Source organism: Pristiophorus japonicus, chromosome 3 (genome assembly GCF_044704955.1).
Source record: "Pristiophorus japonicus isolate sPriJap1 chromosome 3, sPriJap1.hap1, whole genome shotgun sequence".
NCBI lineage: Eukaryota > Metazoa > Chordata > Chondrichthyes > Pristiophoridae > Pristiophorus > Pristiophorus japonicus.
In genome coordinates this window covers 70,006,124-70,023,189 of record NC_091979.1, presented here as the reverse complement: position 1 = coordinate 70,023,189, position 17,066 = coordinate 70,006,124, and the positions used below count along the sequence as shown (strand labels likewise).

The window sequence follows — 17,066 nt, the reverse complement described above, 5'->3', positions numbered from 1 at the left end:
ACGGGCCCTGCCAAGATAAAATCCAAAGCTTGACCCACAATCTATCCAAGACCAAAGGAATGGTTTGCCTAATGGCCTTGGGGTGGACTGGGACGAGGAAGGAGAAGACAATGTGGGTTGCGAGCCAGACAGGGACGCACGACCTCCGCCAGAGCCGCCGGGACCCATGCATCCCATACAGCAGCGGAAATACGGTGCGCCCATGGACGGCCAAGGTCAGGGGGCGCTGCAAAACTATTTTGTGGTCCCATTCACAACCCCACAGCTGCAAAATATGATTTCAGGGGTGCCCAAGCTTACCAACGAAGGTGACCCATCGGTCCATTTCACGGAGGTGGAACAGATGGGAGGGATTAATGGGTGTAATGAAGCAGAGGTTCACAAGCTGCTATTATTTTCCCTGGAGGGGAAGATGTATCAGGCCCTATCTGCCGAAAGCAAGAGGGAGCAGGGAACCATAGAGGGCTTAAAGGAGGAAATCCTTAGAGGGCTTAAAGGAGGAAATCCTAAGAGCCATGGGTTACATCCAAGGTCGTCCATTCTCCAGGGTGGAAAGGATGCTGCAACTGGCTGGAGAAGCACCTCAGGCTTCTGTGGACCGGTTCTGGCTGGTCTATAATAAAGCCTGTCATGGAGTGCTGGACCGAGTGCAGTTGCAGGGAGAGCCAAGGAACCATTGGCTCAGGACCCTCGTGTCAAAGAGTTTGCCCTGGATTAGGGTAAAATCCGAGAACTGGTTTGACCCTGAGGATCTCCAGAACACAGAGGTCGGTGTGCTCCGTCACATGAGTCTGGCGTGGAGGAGGAGGTCAAACCAGTTAAAGGGAAGGTTAACGAGATGAAGCCCCGTGAGGGGAGTAAAAGGGAATGGCGGCAGGAAGGGGATAGCTTAGAGAGGGCTAGGACGTGTTTCGGGTGTGGGAAGACGGGACACTGGTGGAGAGAAAGATGATGTGCTGTTCCTCGAGTTTATGTTAAGCTTCATTGGAACAGTGTAAGAGGCAGAGGACAGAGAGGTCAGACTGGGAGTGAAGCGGAGAATTAAAGTGACAGAAGCTTGGGGTCACACTTGAGGACTAAATGGAGGTGTTCCACAAAGCAGTCACACAATCTGCATTTGGTCTCCCCAGTGTAGAGGAGACAGCATCGTGAGCAGCGAATACAGTATACTAAATTGCAAGAAGTACAAGTAAATCGCTGTTTCACCTGGAAGGAGTGTTTGGGGCCCTGGATGGTGGGAAGGAAGTAAAAGGGCAGGTGTTGCATCTGCTGCGCTTGCTCGGGAAGGTGTCTTGGGAAGGGGAGGGGGTGTTGAGGATGATTAAAGAGTGGACCAGGGTGTCGCGGAGGGAGCGGTCCCTTCTGAATGCTGAAAGGGAGCGGAGGGGAAGATGTATTTGGTGGTGCGATCACACTGGAGGTGGCAGAAATGGTGGAGGATAATCTGTTGAATGGGGAGGCTGGTGGGATGAAAGGTAAGGACAAGGAGAACCCCATTTTGGTTCGGAGAGAGAGGGGAAGGGGTGAAACTAGAAGTGCGGTAAATGGAACGGTTGAGGGGAATCTTTGGTTGAGGAAAAAGGAAGACAAATGGGAAGCACTAGTACTTCATCAGAACAGATGCGATGGAGTCGGAGAAACTGGGAGAATGGAATAAAGATTTTCAACTGCTGGCTGACAATTTCTTGTCTAAAAACCAGTGACCAGCAGAGGAAAATTCAGGTGGATACCTTTGGGCACTTGATGCCAAAGGGCAACGTAATTTAATTTTCAGGTCGGCTTTTAAATAGGTGTCCAACAATCTCAGCCACAACAGGTGGAAGGTTGTTTAAATAAGAAAATCTTAGTTCTACACTGGTTGTAGGACCACCATAGCAACTTCCATGTACAAATGGATGAACCTTGCATTTATATACTGGACACAGTTGTACCAGGCATCGTGCAGCCTAACCATCAGACTTTAAAGGGACCGCTGCAAGCCACTCAGCAAAATGTAAGCTTTTGTGGGTTTTGATATTTTTGTGTGTCCAGAAGGAGTATGAAAATCTTCTGGCTCACAACCGGGTCATTCTCGCCCCCTTGCCTAACTCAGGATTAGCTCTTCACCCTCCCGTCGCCGTCAACAAGATTCGTAAAAGCCAGTTGATTGCCAATCTTTCAAAACTGGCAAGCTACAGTGCAGTGCCCGTTTGTGCCCGCGGTTCACTAGCTGAATGCAAATGAGGCCCAAATCCTGGAAATGTTTCAGGCTTGCTAACCATAGCACCGTGACCATCCCACTGACTGCATTTATTTTGGGCACAGATTGGAAGTGTCCAAAATAGATTTTAAAAATTGGTTACATTATTTGTTTCTCTTCAATAGCTACAATTAAAGTGCGATTTATTAATTTTCTACATTAATTTCCTTTTGAAAAATTGGTTCATTATAAATGATGAGTTCTTAAGATTTGGATTTAATGTGCGTTTGCGAATAGAAATGACCATTTTTGTTGTTCTGAGTTAAAAAATAACCATTATGAATGCTATAATAGCTTAAGATTTATTATACTAAGGTTTGTTGAATAAAAAGTACAGATGTCTATCACATGTTTACTTGGTTCATTATTAATCTCAGTATAAGCTTCAAAATAATCAGATTTTTCTATCAGTCATGAAGTTCCTTGCTGAGACTGTAACCAATTTCATATCAATATTTGTTTTTAGTAGTCTGGATAATATTTGACTTTTTGTCAAACACACTCGAGGTGTAATTCTTCTTGGGCAGTGACACAAATCGGACGGTAGTGAATCAGCAGACCGTTTCAGACTCAGATCGTTTCACACTCCACCCGATTTTTTTTTCCACAGAAAAGTTCCTAACAAGTTTGGCTGACAAATGTTATACCCTGAGCCATATACCGCATATCATCAGAAATCTTGCTCAGTAACGTACATATGAAAGCACTGCCGTATCAGTGGCCATGTGGATACAAAGAATTAATACTTAAATGTGTCAGCTGTGGCTCAGTTGGTAACACTCCCGCCTCTGGGTCTAGAACTTGAGCACATAAATCTAGGCTGACACTCCAGTACAGTGCTGAGGAAGTGCTGCACGGTCGGAGGTGCCATCTTTCAGATGAGGCATTAAACCGAGGTCCCGTCTGCTTTCTCAGGTGAACGTAAAATATTTCATGGCACTATTTTCAAGAAGAGCAGGGAATTTATCCCCGGTCTCCTGGCCAATATTTATCCCTCAATCAACATAACTATTGTGTTCCTAACACAGATGAGACTGCACACAGGGAGGTTAAAGTAACAGTGACCTCAGTGTTTAATAAGACACTCCAGAGTGAGGAACTGGCCTAAGGGGCCGGTTTATATACAGTGCTCCCAAAGGATGCTGCGATCCCTTGGGACTTGAGGGGATGCACTCCCTGGTGACGGAACATGGGAGTGCATGCTTTACAGATACACATCACTCCCCGCTAAATTTAAAGTGAAAACTATTTACAAGGTGAGGCGGTCGGGAGTCTTTCTTTCCGTGGTGGACTACCTCGGTACAAATGTCTATTCTGGTGTGTTGGCTGTGCCCTCACTGGGCTGGCGTGTTGTTGGCCCTGCAGGGCTGCTGGGTGAGCCTGGCCTTGCTGGGCTGTTGGGCATGATGGGTTCGATTTCCTGGTCTGGGGTCGTGTCGTTGATCCTTCGGGTGTGTGTTTTGGGCTCGAAAAAGGTGGTGTTTGCTGTGGGTTGTTCAGGTCAGTTTGTGAACCGCAGCCTCGTTTGGTCCAGGTGCTTTCTGCAAATTTGTCCATTGTCTAGTTTGACGACAGACACCCTACTCCCTTCTTTAGCTATCACCGTGCCCAGGGTCCACTTGGGACCATGTCCATCGTGGAGATCCGAGATGAAGGTCTCCCTGCCCTTTTTGGGTAGCACTACACAAGATCATTCAGATCAATTTCCTGTGGCACAGTGGCGCGACCATCGTTTACATTTTGTTGCTGCCGCCTGCTCTCTACCTGATCATGCAGGTTGGGGTGAACCAGCGAGAGTCTGGTTTTAAGTGTCCTTCTCATGAGTAGCTCAGCCGGGGGCACCCCTGTGAGCGAGTGGGGTCTCGTGCGATAGCTGAGCAATACTCGGGACAGGCGGGTTTGGAGTCAGCCTTCTGTGACTCGTTTAAGGCTCTGTTTGATTGTTTGTACTGCCCGCTCTGCCAGCCCTGAGGCTGGTTTAAACAGGGCCGAGGTGACATGTTTGATCCCATTGTGGGTCATGAATTCTTTAAATTCGGCACTGGTGAAACATGGCCCCGTTGTCACTGACCAGTATGTCAGGCAGGCTATGGGTGGCAAACATGGCCCTCAGGCTTTCAATGGGGGCGGTGGCGGTGCTTCCCGACATTATTTCACATTCAATCCATTTTGAAAAAGCATTCACCACCACCAGGAACATTTTACCGAGAAACAGGCCCGCATAGTTGACATGGATCCTTGACCATGGTCTGGAGGGCCAGGACCACAAACTTAGTGATGCCTCTCTGGGCTCGTTGCTCAACTAAGCACACACGCTGCATTGTCGCACACAGGACTCTAAGTCAGAGTTGATACCGGGCCACCACACGTGGGATCTGGCTATCGCTTTCATTATTACTATACCCGGGTGTGTGCTGTGGAGATCCGAGATGAACGTCTCCCTACCCTTTTTGGGTAGCACTACACGGTTATCCCACAACAGGCAGTCTGCCTAAATGGACAGCTCGTCCTTTAGCCGCTGAAACGGCTTGATTAGCTCTTGCATTTCAATGAGATGCTGGCCCAGCTCCAATGCAATACACAGTTTTTTACGAAGGACAGCAGAGGATCTTGGCTGGTCCAAGTCCTAATCTGGCGGGCCATGACAGATGATTTATCGTTTCCAAACACTTCCATGACCATCAACATGTCCGCGGGCTGCGCCACTATCAACAAATTTGCAGGCTGCGCCATTTCCACCCCTGTGGTGGGCAATGGTAGCCGACTGAGAGCATCTGCACAGTTCTTGGTGCCTGGCCTGTGGCGGATGGTATAGTTATACGCCGATAGCGCGAGTGCCCACCTTTGTATGCGGGCTGAAGCATTAGTATTTATCCCCTTGTTTTCAGCGAACAGGGATATGAGGGGCTGGTGATCGGTTTCCAGCTCAAATTTGAAGCCAAACAGGTACTGATGCATTTTCTTTACCCTGAGCACACATGCTAATGCCTCTTTCTCAATCATGCTGTAGGTCCTCTCGGCCTTAGACAAGCTCCTCGAGGCATAGGCAACAGGATGCAACTTCCCCGCAATGTTAGTTTGTTGTAATACACACCCGACTCCGTACGACGACGCATCACATGCTAGCACAAGTCTTTTACATGGGTTATACAATACAAGCAGCTTGTTGGAGCATAAAATGTTTCTGGCTTTCTCAAAAGCAATTACTTGGTTTAGTTCCCCATACCCAGTTCTCACCTTTATGCAATAACACATGTAGGGGCTCGAAGAGGATGCTTTACCCCGGTAGGAAGTTACCAAAATAGTTGAGGAGTCCCAGGAACGATCACAGCTCCGTGAGGTTCTGTGGCCTGGGCGCATTCCTGATAGCCTCTGTCTTGGCGTCTGTGGGCCGAACGCCATCCGCCGCGATCTTTCTCCCCAAAAACTCCACTTCTGTTGCCATGAAGACGCATTTCGACCTCTTCAGTCGCAGCCCTACACAATCCAGTCGCTGGAAGACCACCTCCAGATTTTGTCGGTGCTCAACGGTGTCCCGACCCGTGACCAATATGTCATCCTGAAAAACCATCATGCGTGGTACCGACTTGAGTAGGCTCTCCATGTTTCTCTGGAAGATTGCTGCAGCCGACCGAATTCCAAACGGGTATCTGTTTAGATGAACAGTCCCTTGTGCGTGTTGATGCAGGTGAGGCCCTTCGAAGACTCCTCCAGCTCCTGCGTCATGTAGGCCGAAGTCAGGTCGAGCTTGGTGAACGTCTTTGCCTCCTGCCAGCGTCGCAAATAGGTCGTCTGCCTTAGGTAGCCGGTATTGGTCCTGCAGCGAGAAACGATTAATAGTTATTTTATAATCGCCGCAAATCCTGACCGTGGCATCACTTTTGAGTACTGGAACAATTGGGCTGGCCCACTCGCTGAATTCCACTGGGAAATGATGCCCTCGCGTTGCAGCCTGACAGGCTCGATTTCCACTCTCTCCCTCATTATGTGAGGTACCGCTCGCGCCTTGTGGTGAATGGGTCATGCCTCTGGGATCAAGTGGATCCACACCTTCACGCCGGAAATGTTTCCAATGCCTGGCTCAAAAAGGGAAGGAAATTTGTTAAGAACCTGGGTACATGAGGCCTCATCGACATGTGATAAGCACTCGGATGTCATCCCAGTTCCAGCGGATTTTGCCCAGCCAGCTCCTTCCAAGCAGTGCGGGGCCATCGCCCGGGACAATCCAGAGTGGCAGTTTGTGCACCAGCCCTCGTAGGTGACCTTGACCATGGCGCTGCCCAGGACAGTGATAAGCTCTTTGGTGTACGTTCTCAGTTTCGTATGGATGGGGCTCAGGGCTGGTCTGAGTGCCTTGTTGCACCACAGTCTCTCAAACATCTTTTTACTCATGATGGATTGGCTAGCGCCAGTGTCCAGTTCCATGGCTAAGGGTAAGCCATTCAATTTTACATTTAGCATTATAGGTGGACATTTCATCGAAAATGTGTGCACCCCATGTACTTCAGCATCTGCCTCCTCTCTCTGAGGCTCGAAATTACTTTGATCCACCATGGACCGATCTTTCTCTGCCACGAGGTGGTTAGCAGGTTTTGAAGAGCTTGCAGCCCGTCTGCAAGCTCGTTGGAGGTGCCCCATTGTTCCACAGCTCTTGCAAACATACACATTGAAGCGGCATGAATAGGCTGAATGGAAGCCTCCACAACGCCAACAAGGTGTGAAATGCATTGCATTCATCCTTTGTTGCGGACTCTGAGTTATCTGAGTCACCTGAGGCCTGCTGGCAGTTGCAGACTCGTGGTTTCTGCCCTGTACATTTCTGCTCGCAAACACAGTTCCAGTTCATTTATGAACATTGCTAGCACTTGTGTGCTGAGAGATTTGTTTGGTATTATCACTGGTGAACATAAATGCCTGTGCTATCGCAATGGCCTTACTGAGGGTCGGTGTCTCTACAGTCAAAAGTTTTCGTAGGATGGTCTCGTGGCCAATGCCCAGTGCAAAAAAGTCTCCGAGCATTTGCTCCAGGTAGCCATCAAACTCACATTGTCCTGCAAGTCGCCTTAGCTCGGCGACGTAGCTCGCCACTTCCTGACCTTCAGATCGCTGGCACATGTAGAACCGATATCTCGCCATCAGCACGCTCTCCCTCGGGTTAAGATGACTAGTGGAGTGCCGCAGGACTCAGTGCTGGGACCCCAGTTCTTCACAATATACATTAACGATTTGGATGAAGGAATAGAATGTAATATCTCCAAGTTTGCAGATGACACTAAACTGGGTGGCGGTGTGAGCTGTGAGGAGGACGCTAAGAGGCTGCAGGGTGACTTGGACAGGTTAGGTGTGTGGGCAAATGCATGGCAGATGCAGTATAATGTGGATAAATGTGAGGTTATCCATTTTGGGGGCAAAAACACAAAGGCAGAATATTATCTGAATGGCGGCAGACTAGGAAAAGTGGAGATGCACGAGACCCGGGTGTCATGGTTCATCAGTCACTGAAAGTGGGCACGCAGGTACAGCAGGCGGTAAAGAAGGAAAATGGTATGTTGGCCTTCATAGCCCGGGGATTTGAATATAGAAGCAGGGAGATCTTACTGCAGTTGTACAGGGCCTTAGTGAGGCCTCACCTGGAATATTGTGTTCAGTTTTGGTCTCCTAATCTGAGGAAGAACGTTCTTGATATTGAGGGAGTGCAGCGAAGGTTCACCAGACTGATTCCAGGGATGGCTGGGCTGTCATATGAGGAGAGACTGGATCAACTGGGCCTTTATTCACTGGAGTTTAGAAGGGTGAGAGGGGATCACATAGAAACATATAAGATTCTGACGGGACTGGACAGGTTAGATGCGGGAAGAATGTTCCCGATGTTGGGGAAGTCCAGAACCAGGGGACATAATCTTAGGATAAGGGGTAGGCCATTTAGGACTGCGATGAGGAGAAACTTCTTCACTCAGAGTTGTTAACCTGTGGAATTCCCTGCCGCAGAGAGTTGTTGATGCCAGTTCATTGGACATATTCAAGAGGAAGTTAGATATGGTTCTTACGGTTAAGGGGATCAAGGGGTATGGAGAGAAAGCAGGAAAGGGACACTGAGGGAATGATCAACCATGATCTTATTGAATGGAAGTGCAGGCTCGAAGGGCCGAATGGCTCCCGAACCAGTGTACACAGCTCCTCATACAACTTATCTGTGGGTTTCACCGGAGCCAGAAGATTCTTCATGAGGCTGTAGGTTGGTGCCCCGCAGACCGTGAGGAGGACCGCTCTCCTTTTTGCAGCGCTTCCTTCTCCGTCCAGCTCGTTGGCTACAAAGTACTGGTCTAGCCGTTCGACATAGGCTTCCCAGTCCTCACCCTCCGAGAACTTCTCCAGGCTGCCCACAGTTTGCTGCATCTTTGCATTGAATTTGTGTACTCGCCACCAGTTATTGTGTTCCTAACACAGATGAGACTGTACACATGGAGTTTAAAGTAACAGTGACCTCAGTCTTTATTACGATACTCCAGAGTGAGGAACAGGCCTTAGGGACCGGCTTATATATCATGCTCCCAAGGGATGCTGGGATCCTTTGGGACTTCAGCGGATGCACTCCCTGGTGGCAGAACATGGGAGTGCATGCTTTACAGATACACAACAACAACAACAACAGATTATCTGGTCATTATCACATTGCTGTTTGTGGGAGTTTGCTGTGTGCAAGTTGGCTGCTGCCTTTCCCACATTACAACAGTGACAACACTTCAAAAGTACTTCATTGGCTGTAAAGCACTTTGAGACGTTCGGTGGTCATGAAAGGTGCTATATAACTGCAAGTCTTTCTTTATTTTACTTTTCTACCTTTAGCTATGCATTTAAAGTACAATATTTTTGGTTTTTCTAAACTTAATATTGGAGGCCAGCTGTCATCATCATAGGCAGTCCCTCGGAATCGAAGACTTGCTTCCACTCCTAAAATGAGTCCTTTGGTGGAACAGTCCAATACGAGAGCCACAGACCCTGTCACAGGTGGGACAGACATTCGTCAGGGGAAGGGGAGGGTGGAACTGATTTGCCGCACGCTCCTTCCGCTGCCTGCGCCTGACCTCTTCACGCTCGCGGCATTGAGATTCGAAGAGCTCAACGCCCTCCCGGATGCACTTTCTCCACTTCGGGCGGTCTTCGGCCAGGGACCCCCAGGTGTCAGTGGTGATGTCGCACTTTACCAGGGAGGCTTTGAGGGTGTCCTTGTAAAGTTTCCACTGCCCACCTTTGGCTCATTTGCCCGTGAAGGAGCTCCACATAGAGCAATTGCTTCGGGAGTCTCGTGTCTGGCATGCGAACTAAGTGGCCTGCCCAGCGAAGCTGACAGAGTGTGGTCAGTGCTTCAATGCTGGGGATGTTAGCCTGGGCGAGGACTGATGTTGGTGCGCCTGCCCTCCCAGGGGATTTGCAGGATCTTGCGGAGACATCGTTAGTGATATATCTCCAGCGACTTGAGGTGTCTTCTGTACATCGTCCATGCCTCTGAACCATACAGGAGGGCCGGTATTACCACAGCCCTGCAAACCATGAGTTTGGTGGTAGATGGTAGATTTGAGGGCCTGGTCTTCAAACAATCTTTTCATCACGCAGCCAAAGGCTGCACTGGCGCACTGGAGGCGATGTTGAATCTTCGCATCAATGTCTGCCTTTGTTGATAAAAGGCTCCAACTATCATACAACAAAGGCCTTTATATTATTAATTACTTATCACATAAAAATGAAGTGCCTTTTAGGTTATGATACAAGGAATGCTGTTTGTTGAGCTTGACAAAAGTATCTGTACAATAATACAACTAAATTGTTAATGTGCAATCATTATGGAATTAAGAAAAAAATGACTTTCAATTATACAGTGCCTTTCACATCCTCAGGGCGCCCCAAAGCACTTCACAGTCAATGTATTACTTTTAAATTGTAGTCACTGTTGTTATGTAGGGAAACACAGCAGCTAACTTGTGCACAGCAAGGGCCAGAGCAGCATTGATACAAATTCATTCTAAGTTCTTTACAATCACTGTTGAATTGAAGGCCAATTTGTCTTCTGTTCTGAAGTGAAAATAGTGTATATGCACGTTGTGCAGCAACAAAAGTGAATGACTAGCTGCAGAGACTCATGGTTAAATTAGATTTTTGCAATGGTCACCGAGCCATTTAACAAAAAAATTGCACAATTAGATGGATTATTAAACATTTAGATATTTATTATACCAGCGAAGTGACTCACAAACTACTTGAGAATTATTAAAGAGTTATTACAAGGGTTCGGTGACTGGCTGCTTCTTTCATCACAACTAACAAAATCATATTCTGAGGAAATGCATAATTTAAAACCTCACACTCCATTCACAGATCAGAAAGTATGAAACAAAATGGGGATTTGCCCACTTTTCTTTTCAAGCAGAGGAAAATATTGCTCCTAGTGGCAGGGACCAACCCATATTTATTTAAATGTTTATGGCTTTGCTTACAAGATCACTTACACATTAAGCACTTGACAAACAACTGTACCAATCTGTATGCTGAGGATTCGGTTCCCAATGGATAACAATTCCATTTTTTCTTCCAACTATTTATCAATATGTACAGTATGTGGTTAATCATTTTGGGTGCAATCTCATATCTTGTACCTTACTGAGATTCAACTATCAATTTTTCATTTACAAACTCAAATAAAAATGCCTTTCGACTGTTATTCACAAATGCTGCCTATAAATCGAGCATTACTGTAACAAAGCAAACACTGCTAACGATTAATGTGGTTTCATTGCATTCTCATGTCTGTCATTACTGCACCATAACAAGCATGTACATATATTGTGATTGAGACCCTCTGAAAATGATACAGGCGCCTTCAGGGCTGGATTTTCAGGTTTTTGGGTTTTTGAGCAAAAAAGTAAGCGATACGTGAAAATTACTGTTTTCACTGCGTTACCGATTTAAGGCCTAACTTTCGGCCTTTGGGGTCTGGGCGCATCGCAAAGAGAGGCGTTGCACTATTTTCGCGGCACAAAAACGATCCTCGCCAACTTTAGTGCGGGGCTGGGAGCGCTGCGAGAGAGGCCTTGGGAGGGGTAAAAAAAAAAAAAATTCAAAAAACATTCGAACAACATTACCAAGACTCTTAGCTAACAAATCGCTGCAAATACATTTAAAAATAAAAAGCTTAACTTACTTTTTTTGCAGGTTTTCCAACTTAGCACTGCTGGCAAGGCTACATCACTCGGCTTTACCTGTCGGTGTTCTGGGTACGGGTCGGATGGGTGCTGAAACTCAGATGGTAATGCAATCCACGTCGTTACATGTCCGGTGCAGCTCTCCCTAGTGGTGCTTCCAAGCGCCGCCGCAAACGAGGAGCCGAGGATCACACCTGGGCTTTGCGACCGGGTTTTTGCCGCGGAGGGTCAAACTGCACCGAAAACACGGTCACAAACCACCCGAGAATCCTGCCCTTAGTCCCTTATCCCTGAAACTATGTGCTCAATTTTCCCCAATGCCGTTTTTTGGCATATTGCAAAAGTTATGCCCATTTTTTTGGCCCCAACTACTCCAAAAAAATAACTTGCAAGTTTCTGCGTTCTATTTTTTGAAATTGGCACCACGCAGCCTGTCCTTTAGCTTTGGTGGGGTGGAGCCTAATGTTTGTGCTGAAAAAAATCAACCCCCCCCCCCCACACCCCCCCGCCCCCTTCTGCGCATGCACAAGAGAAAAGGAAGTTTTTGACGTGACTGCTATGGGTGCGCATGCCCAGTACATGCTCCCGGACTGCATTTGGCCATTTTTAAAGAGCCAGTTGTGTGTGAGAACTTAAGTTCTCAGTAGAAAAATCGGACCTGCAATACAATATGCAATGCGGCTCAAGGACCAAGAATTTCTCACAGGATGAAGTGGAGGCACTAGTTACTGTAATTGAGGCCAGATGGCACGAGCTGGACACCAACAGAGGTCACATAAAAGTTTCACCAAAAGAAATGAAGAAACACTGGAACCAACTTGCAGAAGATTGCCCTGCAATATTGATTAACCCGAGGTCTGGAGGCCAGTGCAAAAAGAAATGGCAGGACCTTGGTCCAGTCGTTAGTGTAAGTAATAGTTTCATATATTCACTGGAATTGCAATTGCAAACATGACCATGTGTATAGGACCCACACAGCAGAAAGACACCCTCTCTAAAAAGTTACATTTTCATCTTTGCAGAGGAAGGTGGCACACAACAAAGGGGAAAGAATTAGAACAGGAGGAGGCCCGGCAAATCTGCAGCCACTAACACCCTTGGAAGACAGAGTCGCTGCTTTGATGGGTCCTGTCTGGAGAAAAGCAACGACCACTGCACAAGCTGGGCCCAAGGGAGAGGGTAAGTCCTAAAAATTCCACAGTCTGACTTTGCTAAATATTAAGTACTGTGCTGGCTAGCCATGATTCAGTTCATGGAGATGTCTCCGTCAGCTACGCTTCGGTTGATGCAATGTGCTATCATTCATCGTGGTCCTTCAAATGAGCCTGCTGACTGCGCTGTGTGAGCCTACTCATACCACCCTGTCCCCTCCTCTGCTGCTAACCATTTGTCTGTCTGTTATATTTTGCAAATCTTGAGGCCAACCCTGACGAGGCTGAAGCCGATGCAGAAGATGCAGCAGACGCAGACGAGCCTGAAGAGGAGAACATCTTACAATCCTACCTTCCCCACCAAGAGCATGGGGGTAAGGGTGAGGAGATGGTTGAAGCCCCCACTCTTGTACAAACTCTAGAGGAGGTGCAGGTACCGCTCATTGAGGTGCCAGGGCCTTTCCTGAGTGGTACAAGTGTTGGGACATTCCATGGTTTCTCACCGTCCAAGTCAGCGGGTCCCAGTGGGATGCAGCGAGATACACCCAGGGTGAGGAGAGGAAGGAGTGCTCGACAGCGCACTCATGAGGTGCAAGATCTAACAGATGTGGTTCAGATGATGGCAATGAGTGCGGAGACCATTGACCATACACGATCACTCCTGGACACCATCAGTGGGGTGGATGATGAGGTATTGGGACTGTCGGAAGAAGTAACAACGCTCTCACGAGAAAGGGGAACATTGTCGGTGCACATGAGGGAGGGAATGTCGCAGGTAGCTGACACACTGTCGGTGAACATGAGGGTGGGAATATGGCAGGTAGCTGATATACTGTCGGCGAACATGAGGGAGGGAATGTTGCAGGTAGTTGAGGCACTGTCAGGGCACATGAGGGAGGGAATGTCGGAGTTAGCTGCTGCAATAAGGGAACATGTCCAGACTCAGCGGCCATTGATAGAATCAAATGCCACTCCCACTACAATCTCCAAACCAGCTTCTAAAGAGGCCATGCCCCCATCAAGAAGTGTGCATTACCCTAGATGTTCGAAAGAATAAGCTTGGTACCAACCCAAGAAATGCTGCACCACCGCCTGCGGGTAGAGGTGGAGTCAACAAGATCAAGTGCAGCTGCTGTTGTTGTTGATATTGCTGTTACTGTTGTAACTGTTCTCAATTAAAAGTTTTTTGTAAGTTATGTAAATTTATAAGTTTAAAAGTTTGTAAGTGGCCTTAAAAGTTTGTAAGTGATCTTAACTAAAAACTTTAAATTTTGACACCAGAATATTTTTATTAAAGTTAATTTAAGTACAAACAAGTGTTAAACTTTGAAATAAAATATATTTTAAATTATAACTGAATCATTTCCATTATTAATACAACTTGTTGAACTAAAGAAGAATAATTTCCATTAACACAACATAACATTCCGAAACAGGTCCAAACAGTAAACATGGTCCATTTGGAATAGTTGCCACTGAGCCTTCAGGCAGCAAAGTGTTCACAGCTGAGCTGCTGGTGCAAGGTTCGAGCAATCGTTAAAGGGGCATGACGGCCCGCCCTCCTCCCCAGTCATCCTCCAAGTTCAGGTAGTTGCATGGCTTCCTCGTCCTCTTCCTCCTCGTCATCGGCATCTTTCTCCTCCTCATCAGCCACTATCACCTCAGGTGAGTCTTATACTACCAGCTGCTGCTGTCTCATGATAGCTAAGTTAAGTAACATGCAGCACACAACAGTGAACTGACCGACAATCTCAGAGAAGTATTGCAAGTAGCCTCCGGAATGGTCCAGGCATCGGAAACGCTGTTTCAAGATGCCAATTGTCCTCTCTATTATGCTGCGTGTAGCAATGTGCAACATGTTGTATTCCCGGTCAGCTTCCGTCCGGGTTACGTGTAGGGGTGTCATGAGCCAGGTGGCAAGACCGAATCCTTTGTCTCCCAGCAGCCAGCTCTGCCTTACTGGCTGCTGCTGAAACAAGGCAGCTAAAGCACTCTCACATAGGATGAATGCATCATGGGTGCCCCCAAGGTATCTCGCATCAACTGACATGATGCGATGCAAGTCGTCACACACGATCTGCACATTCACGGAGTGTAAGCCTTTTCTGTTCCTGTACATCTTGGGATCCTCCAAAGGTCCTCGCAAGGCGATGTAGGTACAATCAAGACAGCCCTGTACCTTTGGGAAGCCAGCATTCCTGGAGAAGCCCACAGCCCTTTCATGCATTGCCTGGGTGATCATGGGAAACTTTATGTAGTCATTCCTCCGGGCATATAGTGCAGCAGTCACCTGCCGAATGCAGATATGTGTTGCATGTTGAGAAATAGCACACACATCCCCAGTTGTGGCCTGGAATGATCCAGATGCATCAAATTAAAGTGCAGCTGAATCTTCATTTCAACTGACAAAGCAGTCCTCCTAACACTTCTAGGGTGCAGGTCTGCTTTTATTAACTCACAGATCTCAGTTACAACTTCTTTGCGGAAACACAGCCTTCTCACACAGTCTGCATCACTCAGGTGCAGGTATGAACCCCTGTCTCGATATACCCAATGTGGGTAAGGCCTCTTGCTCATCATCCTACGTGCTCGGAGGTTTCTCATGTGATGATGTTGAATCAATCATTTCCTCCGCAGCACCATCATGTAGAAGGTATGGCATTGTCAATATTGCCCCATAATTAAATTGTACCTTTGCAAGAAGCTCAAAACAGCTAGACAAAGTTAAAGCTTCTCTCCTCTCTCTCTCTCCAAGGTCGACACCCTAGTACGGACCACTCCCTGGTCTGCGCATGCGCAATAACTTGCTTAGAACGGGAAAGTAAGCATTCAATGAGGACTTTTGGGGCAACGAAGTCTAATGCAATTCTTCAATTTTAGATTTTTTTCAAAGTACTACCACCGACCAAACGTCTCCTCACCCGGCTCAAGGGTCAGCCGGCAGAATCGCTCCCTCACCTGGACACAGGGACTCGGCAAACACCCAACCCCTGGACTTCTTTTGAAACTGCTGCATAGTGAAAGTTTCTCATGCCTTCAGTTTGGCTTCCACTGTCCCACCCTCCCCCCACCCCGGGTTTCTTTTGAAGCTGATCCCCGAGCCCGTGTTCTGGCGAGGGAGCGATTCTGCTGGCCGACACTCCGAGCCTCGAGTCCTGTGTGGAGACGTTCAGTAGTGGCGTGGCACTTTTTAAAAAAAAATCTAAAATTAAAGAGTTGCATTAGACTTCCATAAGAACTAGGAGCAGGAGTGGGCCATTTGGCCCCTCGAGCCTACTCCGCCATTTAATAAGATCATGGCTGATCTGATCATGGACTCAGCTCCACTTCCCTACCCTTAATAACAACACTTTCTCCATTTTAAGTTTGAAAAAATTAAGCTTCATGATGCATATTTAATGTCTTCTTGACTCTCTCCAAAACTTCACATAAAAACAATGGCGTCTTTCTGCACCGATTTTGCACTGATTTTTGTCAAGTGCCCAGAAGATTTTTTGGGAGTGGTCACATACGCCGCCCTCGGAAAAATGTAAGTTGGCCAAACTGGCATAAATCTGAAAAACTGGCGCAGACATCAGGTTACACCCTCTATGACACAAAAAAAACTAACCTAAAAAAATCGTAACTAACTGAGTTACGCTGGCACAGAAACTTTGGGGAAACTTGGATATTTTAGTTTACGTCAAAAAAAGTGGCGCGCACCAAAACAATGGCACAGATAACTGGGGGAAATTGAGCCCTTAAAAACTTGCATATACATATTCTATAGATCTGTTGAAATATATTGAACTTAAGACAATCACACAGGACATTACATTTTTTTGGATAGATTAACTGCTAAGATATTTTGCGTTCTTGCCACTTTCCTTCATAGCTTTTTATGAAACATTTTAATTTTAGCAATTCAATTTCCTAATTGCTAGGTTTCAAATAAAATCTCAATTATAAATATACAAAACATTGCTGATGTTCCCATCAACTTTATGCTGTTGCAGCTTACTTTCACATAAACAAACTAAAACTCAAGGAAATAGAGCAGATGACAACAGCATTATAGAATCATAGAAAGTTATGGCATAGAAAGAGGCCATTTGGCCCATCATGTCTGTGCTGGCCAAAAAAGAGCTATCTTCCTTAATCCCATTTACCAACTCATGATCCATAGCCCTGCAGGTTACAGCACTTCAAGTGCATATTCAAGTACTTTTTAAATGTGATGAGGATTTCTGCGTCTACCACCCTTTCAGGCAGTGAGCTGCAGACCCCCATCACTTTCTGGGTGAAAAAAGTTCTCAACTCCCCTTTAATTCTTTTACCAATAAAAGTTAATTATCTTTTTCTTAAATAATAAATCTACTCCTATTTCAGTCAAAGAAAATCGAGTGAAATTAAATGGGCAATGCTGCAATCCCTGTATAACTGTTCCAAGACATTGAGAAATTAACAAACTTTTTAATGCTCTGATTGGTAATCCTAAAT

At 46.7% G+C, this 17,066-nt stretch overlaps 1 protein-coding gene across 12 annotated transcripts in view; it reads right to left on the bottom strand.

Annotated features, from left to right (window-relative positions):
• Positions 1–17,066, bottom strand: part of LOC139259753 (nck-associated protein 5-like) — a 1,255,355-nt gene that overhangs the window by 605,431 nt on the left and 632,858 nt on the right. Inside the window, exon 1 of one of the 12 annotated variants that reach the window (XM_070875441.1) lies at positions 11,436–11,512. The exons of the other annotated variants lie outside the window; for them this stretch is intronic. The gene's annotated coding sequence lies outside the window, so the exon portion shown is untranslated. Of the gene's footprint in view, positions 1–11,435; positions 11,513–17,066 lie in introns of those variants that run through there. 12 annotated transcript variants of the gene reach the window in all.